Below are 9,723 nucleotides of genomic sequence, written 5' to 3' on the forward strand. Positions count from 1 at the left end.
CTTCCCAAATTAGATCTCCCTTTTTCCCTTATTTTTTATCCAGAGAAAGCCAAGCACTTTAATTTCTTCAACCAACTTAGATAGGTTCACCGGAACCCCATGATGGACAATGGCATTCCTGTTTTTCCAGAAACACCACGTCACAATAAGACATACCGCATAAAAAAACTGTAGCCTTTCCTTTCGAAAGCCTCAAGAACTTGTGGACATTTAACAAATCTTGAAAGCTAAACAAGAAAAAAACGAGAACCTTACACCACTGAGCTAAAACACTCCACATGGATTGAGCCAGACTACACGAGATGAAAATGTGTCCAGCCGTCTCCTTTATTTCACCCCAAAATGGACACAGATTCGACTCAACCGGAATGTTTATTCTTTTTAAGGCATTGAACGTCGGTAACCGGGCAAGTCCCGCCCGCCAAGCCAGCACACTAACTTTTTTAGGAACCAATCGGGTCCACTCAAAAACAAAGTCGGGACCTTTATATGTATTCACCGAAATCAATTCTTTGATATTCTTAACAGAAAAGTCCTCCAATACCCCTCCCTTCCAAAACACATTATCAACCCCTGTGTTAATTTGCACAACTGAGCATAAATGTAAAAGGTTTCTCAACTCCTTCACCTCTTCGATACCTGATGGAGCCCGATTCCAAGCCCACTGCCCACACACTCAACCGTCAAACATAAATAACCGGTCCGACACGACACAATCCTTGGATCTTTCTAAAGAAAAAAGTTTGGGGAATTGTTTGCATAAAGGGGCAGCCCCTCACCACAAATCTGCCAAAACCAAGTCTTTTGTCCATTATTTACCATACTCTGAAGGCCATTATTAATGTCAATCCCCACCTCCATCAACCTCGAATCAATTTTTACAATTTGATTCCAAGGGCACGGACTCGACAACTTAGACGGAATAGCATTACAAGACCTCGGCGAATGATGAATACCCCAAATCACCTTCCACCACAATCTTCCTTTTTCTTTTTTAAACCACCACCATTTAGCGAGTAACGAGATATTTACGTCCTATCCTAAGCCCCCCGAATTCGGTAGGAGCCATAACTTGATCCCACTCCAGTTTTGCCTTTTCAGCGACTAAATTACATTATTAAAAAGTCAATTCTTCTCTTCCTGCAATTAATTATTCTATTCTACTCGGCAGAAAACTCTTTTCCCAAACCCTAATCTAATCGAATCAACCACCAATGGCCCGTCGTACTCTCCCGATCCTGAAGCAATTACTCCACTAGCACCCCACCACCACCCGATCCGTCACCTACATGCCCCGACCCGGCGACGGCATCGGCCCTCTCGTCACCGGAGCTGTCGAGCAGGTCATGGAGGCGATGCACGCGCAGATTTACTTCGAGAAGTTCGAGGTTCACGGCGACATGAAGAGCATTCCGTCTGAGGTTTTGGATTCGATCAGGAGGAATAAGGTGTGTTTGAAAGGCGGCTTGAATACGCCGATGGGCGGCGGTGTGAGTTCCTTGAATGTGCAGTTGAGGAAGGAGCTTGATCTGTACGCCTCGCTTGTGAATTGTTTTAATTTGCCCGGGTTGGTTACGCGCCATGAGAATGTGGATATTGTGGTTATTAGGGAGAATACCGAAGGGGAGTATGCTGGCCTGGAACATGAGGTTGTTCGGCGTTGTCGAGAGTCTTAAGGTAGTTTTTTAGTTCAGTTATGCTCGTTCGTTTATGTTCGTGAACTGTTACTTTAGATTTTAAACAAACGAATATGAACATGTTCATTTTTTAAGCGAAAGAACACGAACACGAATATTTGTCCGATTAAGTGCGGATAGAATGATCCGGTGCTAATTCCAGGGGTTTGATGTGTTTGTTGTTGCTGCTAACTTGCTATGGGTGAAATACATTGATGATGTCAGAATGACAATTGTGTGTTTATGATGAATAACGATTTAGCCAGTTCTAAGCATCATAGTTATTAAAAGCGCTTGCTTCCTGCACATAGGCCCATTTTCAGGCGAGGCTTAATATATGAGCTTCTAGTTCCTAGGCCCTCACTTCTTGAAGTTTGCAAAACCGTTATTGGTATTGATGGCAGGTCAAGCTTAAGAACAACGATCATTTGAGGCTTTACTGTGTTTATTACTTTTTGAAGTTTTGGTTTTCATGTTTTGAACTTTTGGTGCTTTAAACGTTTTGTTATTCAAGTTTTGGAATTGCATTTGAATCTTGACTCTTTTGGAACTTTTGGTGCTGTTTAGATGATATTGATTGCTATATAATAGCTTTTTTTTATTTTATATGAAGAATAGGATTAAATTTTTCTAATACATAATATATTTTAATCTTTTTTATTTAGGTGCATTTTTTCTTTCTTAGGCCTTCACTTTCACCTTGAGTGCGCCTAGCGTCTTTGATAACTATGCTAAGTATAGATTCCAGGTGAACTTAATTTAGGTTGTGAAAGAAATTGTGGTGAAGGAGATGATAGACACTGAATGGACTGTTCTACGAGAAAATGTAATTTTCTTACAAGTTCGGGTTGCTTTGATGGTGCTTTAAAGAACTTGTGTAGAGCTTTGGGTTTAAGTTATATAGATTGATGTATTCGTGATTAATTGCTTTAGAAGAATGAAACAGAAAATTTTCATTTCATTTGTAGCTTCACGTTTTTTCTTTTATGGGGCATTAGCAGCTTTGGGTTTAAGTTTTATAGATTGATGTGTTCGTGATTAATTGCTTTAGAAGAATGAAACAGAACTTTTTCATTTCATTTGTAGCTTCACGTTTTTCCTTTTATGGGGCATTAGCTGGCTAGTGGTTAGTAAACCTAAAGTTGAGTTTTGGTAATTACATTCATTCTTACAAAATTCTATAATTGAACTAAAAACAAAGAAAAGAGGACACTTTGGGTCGTGCTACTCTATTTCTCTCAAATTTCCTATTACATTGGCATTGTTTATTGTGAAATCTCTAAGAAATGTTCAGTAGTTCTCTGCATCATTTGCTTATTTATTATATTTTAAGCCTATTAAAACAGAGAAAATGCTGACATTTTGTAGGGTAATAATTTTGATTTCTTAATTTTAGATCTTGTTACTTTTTAAGTTCTCATTTATGACTTTGCATGTTTGAGTGTATCTTTATTACATATGCCTGAAATTGGTATGCTTTTTCTTCTATACCTCATGAAGTTCCCACTGAACATGATGATGGATATTGATGTATTATGCTTGTTTGATAAAAAGGAACATGCTTTTACGAATGTGGAATTTCTTCAAACTATTAATGCATCCCAGTATTTAATAATCTTACTTTTTTGCAATACCTTTTCCAAAGTCAAGCTCCACGTTGGTATATGCATGTAATTTTCTATCGAACAAGCAGTGATACATCAATAGCCAAAATCACGTCCAGCTTGAACTTTGTGGAATAGAAGAAAAGGATGCCTTGTTCCGGCCTATATGTAACGAAGAGACTTCACATACAAAGATATAAATGAGAATGTATAAATCATATTCAGTTTCTTCTCTTTTAGAAAGAAAATACAAACAAAACAGTATTATCACATGGTTTGCACTTTCTGGGAATATTTTTATTGTGCATTTGACTGTTTATAAATGAATTACATTTGTTGTTTACAATTTTACCCTTTGGTACATTGCAACTTGATTAAGGCAAAATTGTGTCAAAAGATGTGTTATTTTGGGGTGGGGGGGGGGGGGTCAATTATGAGGGTACGAGTCATTTTTCTCTATCTTTGATGAACCCCTTTTGGTAGACGGTTAACCTGATCCTTATGTATATTGATAATGTATATTCATTTATATAATGATCTCAAGTATCTTCTAATAATGGCCAGGTAATCACAAAGTTTTGCTCAGAACGTATTGCAAAATATGCTTTTGAGTATGCTTACCTCAACAACCGGAAAACAGTGACAGCTGTACACAAAGCAAATATCATGAAACTGGCAGACGGTTTGTTTCTGGAATCATGCAGAGAAATAGCAAGCAAGTATCCCAGCATTAAATACAATGAAATTATTGTAGATAACTGCTGCATGCAGCTCGTTTCTAAGCCGGAACAATTCGATGTTATGGTTAGTAATTCTTCGCCAAGTTGTTTTAACCAACCCTTGCGCTATATTTAGTTATAATCAATTCGATTTGGGTTGTGTGAAATGGGTAAAATGGGCTGAAAGCTTTCCAAAGTAATCTTTTTAATGCACACAACCTTCTAACAGTTTTATTCAAACGTTTGGATTTGTTACTGTCATAATATTGTTTTTGTAACACATGTTCTGTATTTATACATAATTTCATTTCGGGTTGTGTGTTTTGTCGCAAATGGGTCAAATCGAATGTTTCAAACAGGTGAAACTGGCTGAAAGCTGTCCAAAGTAGTTTTTTATTCCAACATTTTGATTATTACTGTCTTAATATTGGTTTTTCCTAACTCTTGTGCTGTAAGGTTTTATAACAGATCGATTTGGATTGTGTGTTTTATCGCAAACGGGCCAAATCAAAAGTTTAAATGGGTCAAACAGGCTGAAAGCTACAAGTTTTTTTTTTAATGCACACAACAAACATTTTATTCAAACATTAGGATTATTGCTGTCATAATTTTGTATTTTCTAACACTTGTGCTATATTTGTTTATAATTGAATCAGTTTGGGCTGTGTGCTTATTGCAAGCGGGTTAAATCAAAAGTTTTAAATGGGTCAAGTGGGCTGAAAGCTGCTCATTGTTTTTAATGCTAACAATTTTGTAACAGTTTTATCTAAAACATTTAGCTTATTACTATTATTATACCATATAATTCGTTTGTAATTATAATTAATTCTTATTTATAAAAGGTTTAATGATGTACAAAAATTTGAAAACTGAGATTTTTGTTTGTAGGTGACTCCTAATCTTTATGAAAATTTAGTGGCAAATACTGCTGCTGGTATTGCGGGCGGCACTGGTGTCATGCCTGGAGGTTTGTACTTTACCGTCATGTAGCCTTGTAAAGGAACCGAGCAAACACGAACGGAGTATGCTTGTGTTTGTTCGTTTAACTTTAATCAGACAAACGATCTAACACGAACAGTTAAAACAAACTAGCTCTCTTGTTTTTGATCGTTTGTTAAAAAGAGGAACACGTTGATGTTTGTTTATTGCTCGTTCGTTAACAGTATTGTTCACGAACGAAAACGAACGAACATAACTGAGCATAGATAAATTAACATAAGAGCATTCACATCCCATTTTCTATATCTGTATAATTTAACAAAGACAGAATTACAAATTTTGTCCTTTAAATATAGTTAATATGTGGATAGGGTCCTTTAAAAAGTTTACTTTCATTCTTTCTTCTTTAAATGACAAGTGTCTCGTTTTTTGTCCTTTAACTTAGCGTCCATCCAAAAAACCAGTTAAATTGTACCATGCGCAATGCATGTGATGGGCAATTTTGTAATTTCATGTAATGCATAACCCTTCTTTTAATTTAGATATATATGATAAAAAAATTAAATACCCAATCACCATCTCCTTTTATCTTCAAACATCAGACTGCCACCATCCACCACTACCAACACCCGACAACAACCATCGCCAACTTCTTGCCCTCTTCTGCTTGCAACCCTCTTCGCCGAAAACCACTATCACCCTCATTAACTTCCTACAAAAACCTAAACAGGTCAAAATCAGAAACAGACAAATCCTTATTCTCCGGTGGTGGTAGTGAGGCACGGTGATGTTGGTCTGCTAGAAAGCCGAAAAAGATTCCTTGGTGGAATTTCTTTGCAGAAATTTGGGATCTGTGAAGAAAGATGATAGGTTTTAGGTGGTTGGTGGCAGATCTGTGACGAGGATTGTGGCGCAGAGATTGATTTTCGATTGACGATGGAATTATGTTTTCAGGCAGCAAATTCTGGTTCTTCTTCTTCGGGGGATGGTGGTGTGGAGGTTGAATCGGAATATCAGATGCCACTGGAGAATTAGGGTTTTGAGTTTAGAATTGGGAAAATGAATGAGTAGTTTGGTGAGGTGTTCTTTTATCTTCAGAACCCTTGGTGGAAGAGTTCCGTCGGGAGCTTGTCGTCGGAGAGGGATCGGTAGTGCTAGGGCAAGTGGTTTCGGTGGAGACAATAACAGGAGATGGTGATCACCGGAGAAGATGACCGGAGACGGTGGTGGTTGATGCTACTGGTTGCCGGATATAGGGAAGATGACTGTAGACGACGGTTCAAAGCCTGTCGTATAAAAATAAGATTTGTAGATGTTATTATATTTAATATTATTATATTTTAATATTAAAGGATTGAAATTACCATATTGCCCTCACATGCCAAGACTTAACTAGCTTTTTAGACAGACACTAAGTTAAAGGACAAAAAACGAGCCACTTTGTCATTTAAAGGACACAGAATGAAAGTAAACTTTTTAAAGGACCCGGTCCATATACTGACCATGTTTAAAGGACAAAATTTGTAATTTTGTCTTTAACAAATAAAAACATGTTTTGTCTCTAAAATTTGTTTATTTTTTTAAAACATATCACATCCCATTCTCTTTCTCTATAATACTCACAAATACGCATGTTATTATTTTCCTCTTTTTCATACACTCACATAAATTTATAAAGAGTTGGCTTTATTAGAGAAGAAGATTAACTTCTCTAAAACATACCTCTATTTTTAGCGAATGAGATGTGGGGGTTACTTTTGTTATACTTTTTTATATAATTTAGAGAATGGGATGCAAATGCTTAATTCACCTAAAAAACACATGTTTCTCTAAATTTGGTTTATATTTTATAAACCTCCTACATCCCATTTTCCATCTCTATCTCCATTTTACGGACAAACATTTTCTAAATTATTTTTTCTTTCTTATACGCTCACAACAAGTTGAGAGTGATGAATAGTAACCTATCAAATATATGGAGTTACGATTACTCTCTACTATATAATTTAGAGATCTAGAAAATGGGATGTAGACTGTAGAAGTATGTTAGCACTTTTCTTTATAATTTACATACGAAGAGCAAAATAGAGAATGGGATGTGAATGCTCTAACTGAGCTAAAACTAGTTAAAGTAATGTGAAGAACAATGTCTTGGGTCAAAAAAGTTATTAAAACCAGACTAAGTTGTAATGGGGCAAAATATTTTTCTAATGATATATTAACGAACGAACTTAAACAATCGTAAAGTAACATAAACGAACGGACATGAACAATTTTAAATAAACGAACATTCACGAACATAAATGAACGGACTGGATGTGTTCATGTTTGTTCGTTTAACTGAAAGAACAATTTATTAAATAAACGAACATAAATGAACTTCCCATGTAATGGTTTATGAACTGTTGTTCGGATCATTTACAGCCCTACTCAAGACTGGTTATACAGTATGCCTTTGTATTTAATAAAAAAAATAATAATTTAAATTGGGATAATTTGCAGGTAATGTGGGGGCGGATCATGCGGTATTCGAGCAAGGTGCATCAGCGGGAAACGTTGGAAAACAGAAATTTGTTGAAAGAAAGACTGCAAATCCACTTGCATTGCTTCTGTCATCAGCCATGATGCTTAGACATCTTCAATTCCCTTCATTTGCAGACCGACTTGAAAACTCTGTGAAACGTGTGATCTTGGAGGGAAAATACCGAACAAAAGATCTTGGCGGGAACAGTACTACTCAGGAAGTTGTTGATGCTGTCATTGCTAAGCTTGATTGATAGATGTTTTCATTGTTTTGCTGCTTTATACGGGTTTTGTGCTTCTTTGGAGATTCGAATTTCTTTGTGAATAACTTGACCTTTGTGGCGGGAATACTTTTGAATAAGAACTGATCATGATATTCTATCGTCATGTATTTATTTTTGCGGATTTGAACCGATGGGATGTTACATCGAGGCAATTATTAGTGTAGCAAAATTGAAGCTAAGCATAGTCATCTTTTTGTGTCTTATAGAGTGCGTTTAAAAGTTTGTGTTTTGCATCGTTTATGCTATAAGTTGTGATGAAACAAGAAGCCTTAGATTGGCGGTTTTCAAGATGCTGGAGTCACTTGTTTGAGATTTAACCCACAAAGATCCATCCGCCTGATTCCATTATTCGAAACACGATACGAAAATATTGATGATTTTGTTTGGCTAATATAAGTGGTTATTAAATTGGTTAGATGTATAAATTATCATGAATGTTATCTTAGCGCTATATACGCATTTTTGACACGTTTTTCTTTTAGAAGTATAGTTAATTACACTTGTTCGAGAGAAAACATAACCCAAATCAACTTATTCATATTTCAGGTATCTCAAACATATAATGGATATTGCTACCCCAATAAAAGCCTCTATCTTGCTGGTGTGACTTGCTAGTACAAATTATGGAGGTACATCAAGAAAACACTTTTATTCCTTTAATGTTTCAAGGAAATGTTCTTTTTAGATAGAAGCATCACTCAGTTTGTTCTAATTCAAGTTTTGATGATTGTACCAGAAAATATTACTGAATTAGCTCACAGAGCAAATCGAGCATCGGCAATCCCCATTAGAATGGTTGCACCAATTTCGGAGCATGATGTTACTCTATACACTCATCCATGATATGTCTTCTCAAGTACAAACTAAGTTATATAGCTACTTTCATGGGCATGGTCTGGCATAGGTGATCTGTAGAAGTATTTCGGAGTAAGTTAGTTTGTCGTTCAAAAAAGCTACTTCCCGCTTCCTTCCCACTGTAAGCGTAAGCAGTTACATATTTTTTTGAGACGTTGAGATTCACAAATACAAAATATTCTTCCAAGGCGCGTGTCATACCTATATTACAGCCATGCAAGAGAAAGATAACTAAAATCTGGCTCGCATACGGTCAATTTGGATCTCCTAATATTATAGAGCAAGCTAGTTCTGATACCAAGCTGATATTTCTTTTTGGATCACCTCAATTTTTCTTGAACGCAATCTAGTCAAAACCCGTTCTGGTTTGAAACATTTTACTTATTTCTATACATATAACATATGACTATTTACAGTTATAATTTGAGGTTTGTTTAGCAGGCAAATTATGTGTGGTTTGGCCTTTTAACACATTTATTAAATAACCATCCATCCTTAGTTGCAATTCTTTTTTAGTCATATAAAGGTTGCACATGGGTGCATGTTACTTTTGTCTTTTAAGACTTGGCATGTTTTGTCAATTTTTGACTATTTTTTTTAGCTATATAAAGATTGTTCTTTTTTGACATTTTGAAAATCCTAACCCCCCCCCCCCCCCCCTCCCCGATGGCACACCATCCATCCTTAGTTGCGTAGAACTTGATATATTTATGTATGTCTTATGGTTGTAGATATAGTTTTAAAGGTTGTAAATTCAAGTTTCAAACAAGTAATATTATCATTTGTTTTATCTTCTGTTTGATAATTGATTTAACTTGATCTGTTTTGTTTTATTTGATTTTTTAAAACATCTTTTCCGTTAATTAGCTTATTGTTTTTACATTCTTAACATATAATTTGGTGTGTGTGTGTATTAAATATATGGGGTAGCACAAACCCGACCCGAACCTTTAAACCAACCCGCTCCATTGGAAAAAAGAAAATCCTAGATCCGCCACTACACATACCAATGTACCATTCCCAAACATGCAAAGACAGGCTAGGATTCTCAATTCGAGTTTTCATAACATCTAAAGTAGGTTTATCTACAACCTTATTAACATCAAAAGTAGACAGTAAGCAC

General features: G+C 36.0%; 1 pseudogene across 1 annotated transcript; it reads left to right on the forward strand.

Annotated features, from left to right (window-relative positions):
- Positions 1–1,274: 1,274 nt before the first annotated feature.
- Positions 1,275–7,813, forward strand: LOC143574174 (isocitrate dehydrogenase [NAD] regulatory subunit 1, mitochondrial-like; annotated as a pseudogene). The gene is made up of 4 exons (XR_013142544.1): positions 1,275–1,677; positions 3,845–4,084; positions 4,888–4,966; positions 7,441–7,813. The product of XR_013142544.1 is annotated as an isocitrate dehydrogenase [NAD] regulatory subunit 1, mitochondrial-like (transcript).
- The last annotated feature ends 1,910 nt before the right edge of the window (positions 7,814–9,723 follow it).

Source organism: Bidens hawaiensis, unplaced genomic scaffold, assembly GCF_021521415.1.
Source record: "Bidens hawaiensis isolate Kalapana, Puna unplaced genomic scaffold, B.hawaiensis_p1.1 tig00026856_1, whole genome shotgun sequence".
Lineage (NCBI taxonomy): Eukaryota > Viridiplantae > Streptophyta > Magnoliopsida > Asterales > Asteraceae > Bidens > Bidens hawaiensis.